A 15,021-nucleotide genomic window follows, 5' to 3' on the forward strand; every position below is an offset into this window, starting at 1 on the left:
TGTAGTATTTTAACATTTTCTTGTTAATATTCTTATATCTCTCGAACACGGTAGCAAAAAATGTAAAAGTAAACTCTCCCTGGCGGGGAATTGAACCCCGGTCTTCCGCGTGACAGGCGGAGATACTCACCACTATACTACCAAGGAATCGGTTGATGCAATCATAGTATTTAAACATTTTTTTGATAATATTCTTATATCTCTCGAATACGGTAGCAAAAGATATACTCTCCCTGGCGGGGAATTGAACCCCGGTCTTCCGCGTGACAGGCGGAGATACTCACCACTACACTACCAAGGAATCGGTTGATGCACTTTTAGTATTTTAACATTTTCTTGTTAATATTCTTATATCTCGAATACGGTAGCAAAAAATATAAAAGTAAACTCTCCCTGGCGGGGAATTGAACCCCGGTTTTCCGCGTGACAGGCGGAGGTACTCACCACTATACTACCAAGGAATCGGTTGATGTACTATTAGAAATTTAACTTTTTTTAAAATATATCTCTCGAATATGGTAGCAGACAAAAAATATAAGTAAACTTTCCCTGGCGCGGAATTGAACCCCGGTCTTCCGCGTGACAGGCGGAGATACTCACCACTATACTACCAAGGAATCAGTTGATGAATATTTAGTATTTTAACATTTTTTTGTAAATATTCTTATATCTCTAATATAATAGCAAAAATTGTAATTTAACTCTTCCTTGATTAACTTAACTCAAAATACAAAAGAAACATTATATATTTATTTATAAAAAAAAATCCGTAGAGATTCGAACCCCAGCTAGTAGAGCTGAGAGAATCTAAACGATAGTTACTAGAGCACTATCCGCTATGCAACAATGTACACGAGTAATGAAAGGTGACAATAGTATAGTCTTATACGCGCTTCATATTACGTCATTCTAATCGTTACGTCATAAATTTGCATATTCATGACGTAATTTTTAGGAAACGAATCTAGTTTTAATCTTGCTATAAAGCAGAGGGCCGGATAGCTCAGTCGGTAGAGCGTCGTGGAACACGATTATCGTGGGTTCAAACCCCATGCCGGTCGGTGGAAAAGAGTTAAAGCTATGCGAGCGTCTGTGTTTGGGGTTCACAGATTTAAACGTCCCCCTTTCCACCACACATCATGAGGCAATAACATCAAAGCATCTGATGTGTGGTACCCCCAAGGCTGTGAGAGAGCCTTACCGTGCTAGAGGCAAGGGAGCACACCATCATTTTTTTTTTGGCTACCCGCCTCTTTCCGATCTCGTAAACTTTATGTTTGCCGCCCTCAATTTTAAGAGCACCTAAGTTATGTCAGAAAATTAGGAACAAAAAAAATAGAAATGTCTAAAGATGCCGATGCCTGGCCTGGCTAGTGTATTCTCTCTATTTATTGAAATACGTATGCATTATTGTAATAAATAATGTTCACAATTTGTTGTGAATTTTAAACTTTGAACAAACGAAAAGGATTTCAAACCATGTACTACATTTTACTGTGTTTGAGCATGAATAAATGATATTGAGAAATCAAAACAACTGATACAATGAATTAAATGATAAACAATAGCAGCCTGAAAAAGCCTGGCCATCCAACCAACCCATTGATTGCTACCCCTATACAAATATTGAACAGTTGGTATGCCGTGCGTTATTATGCAAATGAGTTGGTGCAGGTGTAGTGGGGAAGATGGTATTGTTAGTCATTGCGGTCAACACGCCACACTGTTGAATGTTGTTGATCTTTACATTAGAAGATTATTCAAATCTTGTAAAAAAAACAATTTCTCCGGGCAGGAACCTAGCAGATCCCCTTATTTAGTTTGAGAGTAATCTCGAAAAGAAGTCCATCTGGAAAAGAAACCCGCCCAAGAATACTAAAAAATGAAGGAGCACATTTGGCTTCAATTGGCCTTAGTGCTGAGGCGGGAAGAGCACACGATAACATCTTTTATTTTTCTGTGGCTTTCGCCACCCGATTTTTGATGTTGTAAATGTTATGTTTAGCACAAAAATCAAAATTTAACAGTGTGGCGTGTTGACCACGAATGACTAACAATACCATCTTTCCCACTACACCTGCACAAACTCATTTGCATAACAAACGCCGACATACCAACGAGGAGATATAAATTCTTTTCTAAACACGTAACGAAGAGAGTTATAATTCCTTTTTTTCTGACATTAAATTGTTAGTCATTCGCGGCGGTCAACACGCCACACTGTTGAAATTTGGTGTTGTTAATCTTTTAAATTTATCATAAATTAACTTGACTCTCTTAATATCTCTCTTTCAAAATAAACAAAAAACATTTTATATATATTTTTTTTAAAAATCCGTAGAGGTTCGAACCCCAGCTAGTAAAGCTGGGAGAATCAAATCCAAACGATAGAGCACTACCCGTTATGCCACAATGTACACGAGTAATGAAAGGTGACAATAGTATAGTCTTATACGCGCTTCATATTACATCATTCCAATCGTTACGTCATAAATTTGCATATTCATGACGTACTTTTGAGGAAACGAAACTAGTTTTAACCTTTCTATAAACCAGAGGGCCGGATAGCTCAGTCGGTAGAGCGTCGTGGAACACGATTATCGTGGGTTCAAACCCCATGCCGGTCGGTGGAAAAGAGTTAAAACTATGCGAGCTTCTGTGTTTGGGGTTCACAGATTTAAACGTCCCCCTTTCCACCACACATCATGAGGCAATAACATCAAAGCATCTGATGTGTGGTACCCCCAAGGCTGTGAGAGAGCCTTACCGTGCTAGAGGCAAGGGAGCACACCATCATTTTTTTTTTGGCTACCCGCCTCTTTCCGATCTCGTAAATTTTATGTTTGCCGCCCTCAATTTTAAGAGCACCTAAGTTACGTCAGAAAATTAGGAACAAAAAAAATAGAAATGTGTAAAGATGCCGATGCCTGGCCTGGCTAGTGTATTCTCTCTATTTATTGAAATACATATGCATTATTGTAATAAATAATTTTCACAATGCTACATTTTACTGTGTTTCAGCATGAATAAATGATATTGAATTAAGTGAATAATTGATAATGAGAAATCAAAACAACTGATACAATGGATTAAATGATGAACAATAGCAGCCTGAAAAAGCCTGGCCATCCAACCAACCCATTGATTGCTACCCCTATACAAATATTGAACAGTTGGTATGCCGTGCGTTATTATGCAAATGAGTTGGTGCAGGTGTAGTGGGGAAGATGGTATTGTTAGTCATTGCGGTCAACACGCCACACTGTTGAATGTTGTTGATCTTTACATTAGAAGATTATTCAAATCTTGTAAAAAAAACATTTTCTCCGGGCAGGAACCTAGCAGATCCCCTTATTTAGTTTGAGAGTAATCTCGAAAAGAAGTCCATCTGGAAAAGAAGTCCGCCCAAGAATACTAAAAAATGAAGGAGCACATTTGGCTTCAATTGGCCTTAGTGCTGAGGCGGGAAGAGCACACGATAACATCTTTTATTTTTCTGTGGCTTTCGCCACCCGATTTTTGATGTTGTAAATGTTATGTTTAGCACAAAAATCAAAATTTAACAGTGTGGTACACCTGCACAAACTCATTTGCATAACAACGCCGACATACCAACGAGGAGATATAAATTCTTTTCTAAACACGTAGAGTTATAATTCCTTTTTTTCTGACATTAAATAATGTTAGTCATTCGCGGCGGTCAACACGCCACACTGTTGAATTTGATGTTGTTAATCTTTTACATTTATTATCCTAAATTAACTTGACTCTCTAAATATCTTTCTTTCAAAATAAAAGAAAAACATTTTATTTTATTTTTAAAAATGCATACAGATTCGAACCCAAGCTAGTATATCTGAGAGAATCCAAACGATAGTTACTAGATTAGTCACTAGTCACTTTGATTTGATTGTTCGCATTTTAAAATTTTAAACACGCGTGCGCGCGTAATTTTGCGTGCAAATAAGTGCGGATAACCAACAACATTTTCTCCTAGAGAATTTGTTTTCCATATTTCAAATTCAGTTCCATTTGCATCGTAGCAGCCATATTTTTACTCTACAGCTCACTATGTCGGTCGGTTGGTCGGTAAACACTAAGTTTAGCACGCGACTGCAGCCATGTATGGCCTTGTTTCAAATGTTCTTACCTCAGCCCCAGTGACATGGTGGGCCGAGGTCCTAGAGACCCTTATTTCCGGCCATCGAGCAGCTCTATTTTTCCAAATTGTCTTACCTTAGCCCCAACCATGGTGGGGCTGAAGTCCTGGAGACACATACATTTTTATTTCCTATTTTAAATTATAAGTGCCATTTTCGGAACATGGTGGGCAGATCCTGGAGGTACTAATAAATATATTTATTTCATTTGAATTAAGTGCCATTTCCAGCCATCGGGCATCTCTATTTTACCCAATTTTCTAACCATGGTGGGACTGAGGTCTTCAGACATTAATATATTTATATGATATTTCCAAACATATTTCAGCTAAAAAATTCAAAATTTCCGTGGCTGTAGCAGGTTTTGAAATTGGGTGGGCTGGTGGTGTTTGGTGACATTAATTGCAATTACCATTTTCGCACCTTTGTGTCAGTTGGGGTTTTACAGACGTTTTTAAAGGCCAGGTGCGGGCAAAAAATGTCTATTCAATTGATCATACATTCCAATAATTATCGATCTATAGTTTCCCCTATGTTTCATAATTTTTGGGATTTTATTTGTGTTACACAAGCTTGTTGAAAATAAGCACTTTCTTATCAGTGGGGGGATAGTTCAAATTACACAGTAAAATCTCTATTCTTTTGTACACAAATATTGTAAATAGAGAGGCATTTTAAAAAGCTATGACAAATAAACGGTATGGTAAAAAATTTTATTAGATGACTAAACATAGGTAATATAACTTGCATTTTACATTTCTGGTATTTTTATTCAACTTCAGATTCTTATTTTCATGCTATAGCAAAAATTATCCACCGTATATCCACCATCTTTTTTCACCTTCTAGGGAGTCACCAGACATGTTAAATTACATTAGGTGAAACTACCTAACTACTGAAAAAAAGTCTTTCTGGTTTTTATGGCAGAATTTTGCCAAATTTTGTATTTGACCATATTAAGGGAAATTCATGTTTTTTTCGTCTTGAATTCTGTTACAAATATTTGATTTATGTACAATTATCCAGATATTATATTTAAAATTCATGCCTGTACCTGAGCTTTAAATTACGGCCACATTTTGGGGATTTGGCATTATTTTTCCCAATCTGGCATTATTTGAGACAGGCTCTACGGCATATAAATTTAAATTTTATCGCTGGCAACACTTCGCAATTGAGATTGGGGGGAGAGAGAGAGAGGAGAGATAAGAAAGGAAGATGAGGTTCATTGGATGGCGACAAAAGGATGTCATTTACTAACCTAGTTACTTTTTTTGTTGCGTGTATAAGGTAAACTACATTGTTGTTAATCAAATATCAAAGTATGCCTAGAATATCATAATTCCGATAATTCCCTTCTAGACCTAGGCCCTGGCCTGGCCTAGGCCTATATAGGCCTACACTACTACTAAGTACTAGGCCTAGCTAGGCTCTAGGCCTAGGCCAGTAGGCCTACACTACTCTATAAACCATCTCTAACTCTAGCCTAGGCCTATTTATTAGGGGCCTAGGCCTATTCTAAGTAGGCTAGGCCCATCTCTTTAACCTTCTATAGCTAGGCCTAAATACTATATAGGCCTATAGCCTACTAATAGGCCTAATTCTAAGGCTAAAATTCTGTTGATCGCCTAATAAAATCCAACGGTAAAAAAGACACAAAATGTCACAGTGTTGATTGAAGATTTACTGGAGTAGCACTAACATTTCATTTTGTTTAGCCATTTGGCGAAAGTCAAAATATTTTTTTAAGTCAAATCAGTTTATCTATAGCCAAAATGGCTAAAGTTCAATTTTTTTATTTAGCCAAATGAATCGGTCATTAGCCAAAATTAAAAATTGTTGAAATATAATGGTAAAAACGTTTTAGTTAATTTATCTATGTCAATAGGTCTATACACTGTTCCCTGAACGTTTTTGTAAGGCATTTGGGGAAAGAGAGCCATGCCTAAATCACTGTATATTTGATTTAAAAAAATAATTGTTGTATTTTATATGATCAAAACAATTGTTCAAATTGTTTTTAATCATACAGCATTCATGCAGTTATCAATTTAATAAGAAACATTTTACAGTTTTCTGAAATCCCCTGAACGTATGTTATTTTTGTTTTTTACGCTTGGCTGGTGGCTTCCGTACTATACCACGCGAAAATCGTGTCCTAAGACTTTCACGGTCACCCACCGTCACCGCCGCGCAGCGGGTGAATGTTTTTAAATTGGGTATGCTCAAGAGGTGCGAAAGTGCAGTAGCGCAAGCCTAGGCTTATGTACGACGGTACGTCGTAGGCCTATATGCTAAAAATATTTCTAGCAAACGAACACTCGTATCGTTGTTGAACGTGCAGATAATATAGACCAAAGCACAGGGAAAAGGCGTTTCTGTCGGGAGAGAAATTTATACCATCCCGGCTCGATTATTTATTACCCAACAACACAGAAGCCGGCGGCCGGCCTTGCTGTTTATATAGTCCGCAATAAATGCACGTGTGTGTTTAGCTAAATCCCCGTTAGACTCTACCATTTCCCGATTGTTGTTTTGTTTACTCTACTGACGCACTGCACGCACAAGGAAACTTTATTAAGGGTAAAATATGAAACTACATTATTGGAGCCTAAAATGCATAACGCATAAATATTGATTTCGATAAGATCATTCATTGAAGATACTATGTTTCTTTTTAATCTGAAAAGAACACCCTTATCGAAAAATAGACAATCCCGGTAAATAGCCGACCGTCGGCTGTCGAGTCGTCGTTCGCTTGTGCAGCGCAACACGTGATAGTTTGGGTAGACTCCATCATCCATGTGTCGTGTAATGTCTGTCTCTCTGTGCAGTCTACCTCTGCTATCTTCATCATATTGAAATAACAAAGAGACGCCTGGTACAACGAAACAAGTTGACGAAAATGGAGCTTGAAGTAAACAACATGATAACGAACAAAATAAATGCCTGAAGATCGACAAATGGACCTTTTAGTTGGACTTTATGCTTTCGCCAAAATTATTATTTTATTATCTATTTTATCATATGTCATAGCCAAAATGGCTAAAGTAGCCGTTTTATTTTTCGCCAATCTGGAAACGTTTTCGCCCATGGCGACTTGGCGATCGGCCAGTGCGAGCCCAGATTTAGGCCGGGCCCCAGGCTGACCTACAAGAAGAACATCAAGTGTCACACCCATGAATGTAGGAAAAAGAAAAGATTAATGAATGTTATTATAAAACAAGCTATTAATAATGAGATTCCAATCATATGTCAAAAAACCCTCAAGTCAACAACGGAACACGAACTTGGATAAATATACCGCAATCTTCTGTCACACACAATGTCACAAGTACAGTTTTCTGCCCAGGACATTGAACGATTGGAACAGCCTCCCGACTAATATCACACTCTCTCAAAAAACCGCATTCGAACAGACCCTCGATAAATTCTTAAAAAATTAAAATAGCTAAAATTGAGCACACATGGCGTACTGTAATCTGAAAAAATATGCTCGTCATGCTATGTTATTTCTGTTCGTTACGCTTTCCTGAACAGCATCGATCAAAGATGTCTTTCGTTTCGTAAAAAAGGCCTAGAGCCTATAATGGCTAAATACATTTTCTATTTTACATAGGCACTACATTTGTAATGCTGTTTATCTGGCAGAATGAATGCAATTGATTGGTCAATTAAAAATCGCTCATACATGCACATTTTTATAAACTATGTACAAAGTTTAACACTGTTTTTTCTGCGTACTGCGGCTAGGGATCTATTGGTTTTGTAGGTTCGATTCTCGATCAATTAAACACAATTTAAAAAACAAAACTCACTTTTAATACTCACCATATTACTCATCACAGTCTTTACTCACAGTTGCCTAAAGGGATGTTTTTTTTAGGATGAAGGCCGCAAGGCCGGATCGTCTAAGCGTTAATGTATGTTTGATTCTGAAACAAGAGGAAGTTGCGTTCCAGTGCTGGAAAGCTAACCATGGCATATTTTTAATGACTACATGTTCTGTTTATAGTATATATTAAAGCCCCATGCCCTACATTTTTTAGATCTAATTTAAAGGTCACAAAGTATATTTAATGTAAAAATAAATACTATATGGTCCTATTGCGATAACTTTTTTGGTCTTTAAAATGAGATGATTGTTTGTATAGTTGGTGATGGGAGGCTTAAATATGCTATGATACTGAAAAACAGTAAAATATTATTTTTGTCATCTTCCTTGTTGATGTTTTGTTTTATTATAAACAGTACTATTTGGTTTCACTTTCTGATCATTATTCAATGTTTGCACAGACATAGAAAGCACAATATTCAGGACTGGCATAATGGCTATGAGTGCTTACTGGCTAAACCCAGGGGCCCCGGACTAAGGTGGCCTCAGAGCAGGGCCCTGGACTAAGCAGCCTCAGAGCAGGGCCCCGGACTAAGGGGCCCTCACGAGTCACAGCAGGGCCCCGGACTAAGGGGCCCTCACAGCAGGCCCCAGAAATAATACAATTCTGAATACAGTAAAGTAAAAATGTATCCAGTGATATTAATGGATAATTTTTCTGTAACTGAAAGAGTAAATTTGAATAAGAATATCATTGGTTGTCGAAAGAATTGTGGACACCAGGAGCAAACAGGGTCGTTTTTAAAATAGAATTTTTATTAGTTACTGATACTGTGATAGTACAGCCTGTAGAAATAACTATAAATGATATTTAAATGAGTCATTTATTTTACCAGGTTGGTTACTCATACAGTTCAGACCTAGAGGGAAATGCACAAGAATTTGTTTATAAAGATATGGGATTTCCTTTTTCGAATTCTTGCTTTTTACCAGGGTATCTGTTAACATGGACTACTGACCCATCATGGTTAGCACAGATTTTAAACCCACACACACTACTATCACATACATTACAAGCTCCTTTCATAGTGATACTAAACTACGGTACCTAGGCTAGATGAATTAATTCGGACAACTTTCAACGGAAATTATTAAATAAATCATAATAATATGATCCTTCTTGGAAGTTGGTCTTGATCAACTTATAGGTAGTATTATTAAGTTTCCCCATAGTTATTTAATGGCTGTTTATCTGAATATAGTGAGACTTTGGAGGCCGGAGTTGACCCAGAAAATGTACAGGGGACTGGTCCTTTAAGACAGCACAGTTACCTTTGCCAGAAAGGATTTATGAGAATTCTATACAATCATGCTACTTTATCCCCCTCCCCCCAATTAAAATTGTTATCTGGTGTCATGTTACGCTTATCCAGCTGTTATGGTACTTTATTTTGTAAACACAATGAGACACCTTCACATTCGCATACATGTACCTATAACCATAGAGATATGTTCACTATAATATCTCTTATGCTATAACTAGGTTTCGTTTATGGCACTCTGGTGCCAGCACCAAGTCCCAGGTGCTTTATTTTGTAAACACATACTCAGACACCTTCACATTTGGATACTGTACAGGTACCTATAACTGCTTGTTTTTTTCTTTTTAAAATACTTTATATTTAATTAGCATTATGAACAGGATTGTAATTGTAGTTTTGCGTCAGGGAGTTGAGTAATTAGTTGTTTTGCCCTACTCTGACGTAATTTGTACTTTATACTAAGTACATTTGAGAATACTTGCGAAAAAATTTATAAGTAGTTCTCGTGTGGGACTCGAACCCACGACCTCCAGATCACTAGCCTGGCGTTCATACCTCTAGACCACCGAGCTTGCGCTGATGGCTAGTGGTTAGATTCGAGCCCAAGTAAGCAGCGGGTACTGCACCAACAGGATTGTATTGTAGTTTTGCGTCAGGGAGTTGAGTAATTAGATGTTTTGCCCTACTCTGACGTAATTTGTACTTTATACTAAGTACATTTGAGAATACTTGCGAAAAAATTCGCAAGTAGTTCTCGTGTGGGACTCGAACCCACGACCTCCAGATCACTAGCCTGGCGTTCATACCTCTAGACCACCGAGCTTGCGCTGATGGCTAGTGGTTAGATTCGAACCCAAGTAAGCAGCGGGTACTGCACCAACAGGATTTTAATTGTAGTTTTGCGTCAGGGAGTTGAGTAATTAGATGTTTTGCCCTACTCTGACGTAATTTGTACTTTATACTAAGTACATTTGAGAATACTTGTTGGTGCAGTACTCGCTGCTTACTTCGAATCTAACCACTAGCCATCAGCGCAAGCTCGGTGGTCTAGAGGTATGAACGCCAGGCTAGTGATCTGGAGGTTGTGGGTTCGAGTCCCACCCGAGAACTACTTGCAAATTTTTTCGCAAGTATTCTCAAATGTACTTAGTATAAAGTACAAATTACGTCAGAGTAGGGCAAAACATCTAATTATTATGAACAAGCCTAGATATATTAATATCAATATGGAACAAGGCACATACAATTGTTTATTTTCAGTCTAGTATACACTCATTTTTTCCACTATGCTGTCTGTGTTCATTGTTGCAAAACAGGAATAAACAGGATGGTATTTGAGTCCAATTGTGTAAATTCACAAGGAGCAAATATCCAATCCCTACATGCTGCCTACACCACACTAGAAGGTTCTTCTATTCATATTTTCTATTCATTGTCCATTTCAACAAATAGGTCAACCATTAAAAAAAATGCATAGTCACTCATATACTGTAGGCTCAGTTTTATTTTGCTTACTCTAGACCGAGAGATATTATAGTGAACTAATATCTCTATGCTCTGGACGCACACAAGAAGTGTGCCACTGTTTCAAAAGTGTAGCTTCTAAATAATAATAAGAATAATAATTATTCATTATTTTAAATACAAGTTAGTGAATGTTCTGTGTCTCTGTCGTAAGACCTGCGTGACAATTGAGAAAGTATTTTTTTTTTTTTTTATAATTTTAACCTTGACTTTTTAATAATATAAATATACATTTGTATGTTATAACAAAACTAATGGAAATTTTCAGTTTTATTTTCTTTTAAATGAATTTTAATAACAATAAAGAGTATCATTAAAGTACTCTGTATTAACGTGCTTTGTAGAAATGGTATCACATGATCCAAAACGTTGTAATTCACTATAGTAAATTTATTTCTTTATAATGACCAGTCTGTGACGTAACCGGATTGCAGCAGGAGTTAAATACAGACAATCCGATCAATTGCTTACGAATAAAGGTAAATGTGATGTTCAAAAATCTTCAACTATTGTAGGTTTTAAATCTTGTTTGTAATGAAAGAAATGGACTCATTTTCATCAACAACATAACAGGCTGTATTTCATGTGAATGTGAGTGAGTAAAAACAAGGAAGTTTGGTGATTTGTTTTATTCAAATACAAATATATCTTTTGGGTCTTGACTTATCTAGTGGCCCTAAGTGTGTTTACTGCAGTTTCCAATAGCAACGCAATCACTTGGCAAAAGGCCTGCTGTATGTTTAAATTAAATTCTAGCCTATCAGTAATAATTTTCTTTCAGCCATATGTTCAAATACAAAAGAAAAAATTTATGATATCAAATTTTCGTTTTTAGTGAAGGTAAAGATAAACGTTGAAACTTACCAACGTTTCGTGTGTTAGCATCGCACTTTTTCAAGGTAGTGGTGTCAGCTTGGTTTGCCGACACTGATCATGGCATAGTCATGTGATGTTGTGACATGCGCCCTCTCTGAGTTATTTCTTGAATACCTCTGGGTGAATCCCAGAGGTGTCCGCCCCGGCCGGCCGTCTCACTTCTAACAGGTCATCATATATGTGTGGCAGCCACTTTCCTCCTTGGTCTCTGTTCATGTTATCAGTTTTTCTAATTGAAATTGCTTCTTGCCATCCTCTCTTGTTGATCTTTCCATCTTTCTTTAACACTTTCGCCTCCCAATTAGGTGTATGGTTTTCCTTTATAGCATGGTCTGTAATTGCAGATTTATGTGTGATGTTTGATTGTGACATTCTACTTGACCTTGTCATAACTCCTTTCATGTGATCTTCTACATCTTTTTTATGTTCTTTTATTCTGTTTCCCAGTTTTCTACCAGTTTCTCCTATGTATATTAAGTTGCAATTCATACAAGGTACACCATACACTACTCCACTTGTGTCCTCCGGCTAAATCCTATCTTTGGGTGTACTAGATGCGATCTTAATTTGTTTTGGGGTACAAAGTAAGAGTTAATTTTATGGCTAGTGAGCGTTCTACGTATCTTTTCGGATAGCCCTCTCACATAGGGTAAAGCTACGCTGCCACGCATGTCTTGTTTGTTTTCTCCTTTTTTCTGACTATTCTTTTCTTTTTTGTTGTGTATCACTCTATCAATGGCCCAATTCGGGTAATCACATATATTAAGTACCTTTCGGATGTGCTTCATCTCTTCTCTTTTGCTCTGCTGTGTTGTTACAATGTTTTGGCATCTGTCCACTAGTGTCTTGACGACGCTCAGCTTGTGCTCAAGAGGATGATTTGATTTGAAGTTTAAGTATTGGTCAGTATGTGTGGGTTTCCTGTAAATCGAAGTTTTTATAGTACCGTCAGATGAGGCAGTCCAAGAACGGAAGAGTGTTATCGGTCATTCTTTATGTAGTAAACTTGATACTTTTAGTAGGGTCTATGGTGTTAAGATGTTTGTTGTTAAGTTCTTCTATATATTCTTTTTGGACCACAGCTAAAACATCATCTACATACCTTCGCCAATAAGTGGGTCTGATGTTGTCATTTGCCCTGCTTATGGCCTCAGTCTCCAACCATTCTAAAAACAGGTTAGCAACGATTGGGCTAATTGGACTTCCCATAGCTATGCCAGATTTTTGCCTGTATATGATGTTTCCAAAACTAAAGTATGCGGTGTTCACTACCAGAGACAATAGTTCCATAACATCTTCTACTTTCAGTTTTGTACGGTCTTGTAGCGTTTGGTCAGCCTTCAAGCATTCATGTATTATTTCCAGTGATTTTTCCGTAGGGGTCTTTGTAAACAAAGACACTACATCAAATGAAACAAAGGTATGGTTAGGTGACACATGAAGATCTTTTAGTTCGGTTGCTAGTTCTTTAGAGTTGTTTATTGAGTGTGTGGCATTGCCAACCATTGGTTTTAGAATATCTCTTAGAAATTTGGACACCTCATAGTAAATGGAGTCTATACCGTCTACGATTGGCCTCAAAGGCCAATTTGGTTTATGAATTTTAGGTGTGCAATATAGCCTCGGAGTTTTTTCCGCTGTCAGGAATAATTTACATTTTTCCCCATATGTGATTTTCTTTTCATTAAGCAATCTATTTAGATTGATCTATTTTTGATGTCACAACATCACGTGACTATGCCATGATCAGTGTCGGCAAACCAAGCTGACACCACTACCTTGAAAAAGTGCAATGCTAACGCACGAAACGTTGGTAAGTTTCAACGTTTATCTTTACCTTCACTAAAAACGAAAATTTGATATCAAAAATATTTTGGGAAGGAGATGAATTTTTTCAATTTGATAAGAAAAAATTTAATTTATAAACACTTGCGTAGAATTGTTTTATGCTGCTACCCGATTGGAATTGGAAAACAATTTCATACGCATCTAAAAGTGAGTACCAATTACAGGATGGATAAACTATGTTATGATTAATTTTATTTATAAACCAAGTCTTATTTGAGGCTTAGGGAGTGGAATTTTTATTTATTTGAACCCTGGCACTAGGTCAGGATTGATCCCTAGACCATGGGATTGGAAGGCAAACACGTTAACCACCAAGCCCACAGCCAGACCTATATTGGTCTAGCCTAGCTTCAGCTTTCTGTAGAAAAAATGTCAGGCCATAAACCGACCATATTTCTTTCTTTTTTCTGAGAAAAAACAGTAGAATTTCTTCAGGTGCTATAAATAATTGTCAATATTACTTTTATTAACCATACTAAGAAGTATATTCTGTGTAGTATGATAATGTCCATTTATTATTAAAACAGTAATACTGAGAATTTATTAAGCGGTCTTAAACTGCTGTCTCATAGCACTATGAATAAAAATCTATTTGAACAAGTAAGTTTTAAGAATAGATTTAAATTGCATTAAGGACTTAGACTGACGGATGTAAAATGGAAACCAATTTCAGATCAATGGTGCTTGAGCAAAAAAAAAACCTTTGGGTCTCATTTACGGTGTTTTTTTGCAGTTGATATAAGTCAATTTCGGAATGAAGTCCTGGACTCGGTCTGTAGATATTGTAGGAGCAGGTCCATGAATACATGTCTAAATCAGGGTTGACATTTTGTAGATGATGCGTTGTATTTAAGCCAGTGAAGTTGAGTAAAAAGAGGAAAGACATAGCGCCATTCCAATGATCGTTGTTCATGGCTTCTTCCCTTCCCCTAGATGCTTCTTTCCTTCCCTCATGTCATGCCAGTGCTGCCAATTCAGGTGCGAGTTCATCTGTCTAAGTTTGTTAAACCTAAATACAATGTTATGAACACATTCATGGAACAAATGATTTCTAAGTTATTCCTGACGTAACAAATTATTTTTTTTGCGTCAGGAATTAAAGTAGAAAGATGTTTACGACATAATTTATCCCACCTGAGAATAACTATACTCAATGTGCATAATAATCTTGGTACAAACTACTAATTTTCATAATAAACAGAAACATTTAATTATTATCGTATCCACTTGATTGCATTATGAAAGAAATTAGAGCAATGAATACAATAATAAGGGTAATCAATAAAGTATAGTGTATTTCATTTAATATCAAAATATTCAAACCACTCTGGGAATGTTACAGTTACTGTACATTGTAGAAATAATAATTTTGTAATGCATAAAAAGAATTAATTTTGAGGCAATTCCCTGCTTGTAATTTTTGACGTGATATATACTTACAGAGTTGTGTTCGAGT

General features: G+C 36.8%; 4 non-coding genes across 4 annotated transcripts; all 4 read right to left on the reverse strand.

The window, feature by feature from the left end:
- Positions 1 to 75: 75 nt before the first annotated feature.
- On the reverse strand, positions 76 to 147 carry Trnad-guc (transfer RNA aspartic acid (anticodon GUC)). Its single transcript has one exon. It is a non-coding gene; the product is annotated as a tRNA-Asp (tRNA).
- An 82-nt stretch (positions 148 to 229) lies between these two features.
- Trnad-guc (transfer RNA aspartic acid (anticodon GUC)) lies at positions 230 to 301 on the reverse strand. The gene has a single exon. It is a non-coding gene; the product is annotated as a tRNA-Asp (tRNA).
- Positions 302 to 389: 88 nt separating this feature from the next.
- On the reverse strand, positions 390 to 461 carry Trnad-guc (transfer RNA aspartic acid (anticodon GUC)). The gene has a single exon. It is a non-coding gene; the product is annotated as a tRNA-Asp (tRNA).
- Positions 462 to 545: 84 nt separating this feature from the next.
- Positions 546 to 617, reverse strand: Trnad-guc (transfer RNA aspartic acid (anticodon GUC)). The gene has a single exon. It is a non-coding gene; the product is annotated as a tRNA-Asp (tRNA).
- Positions 618 to 15,021: the final 14,404 nt, after the last annotated feature.

The sequence above is a fragment of the Antedon bifida genome, chromosome 10 (assembly GCF_963402885.1).
Source record: "Antedon bifida chromosome 10, ecAntBifi1.1, whole genome shotgun sequence".
Classification (NCBI taxonomy): domain Eukaryota; kingdom Metazoa; phylum Echinodermata; class Crinoidea; order Comatulida; family Antedonidae; genus Antedon; species Antedon bifida.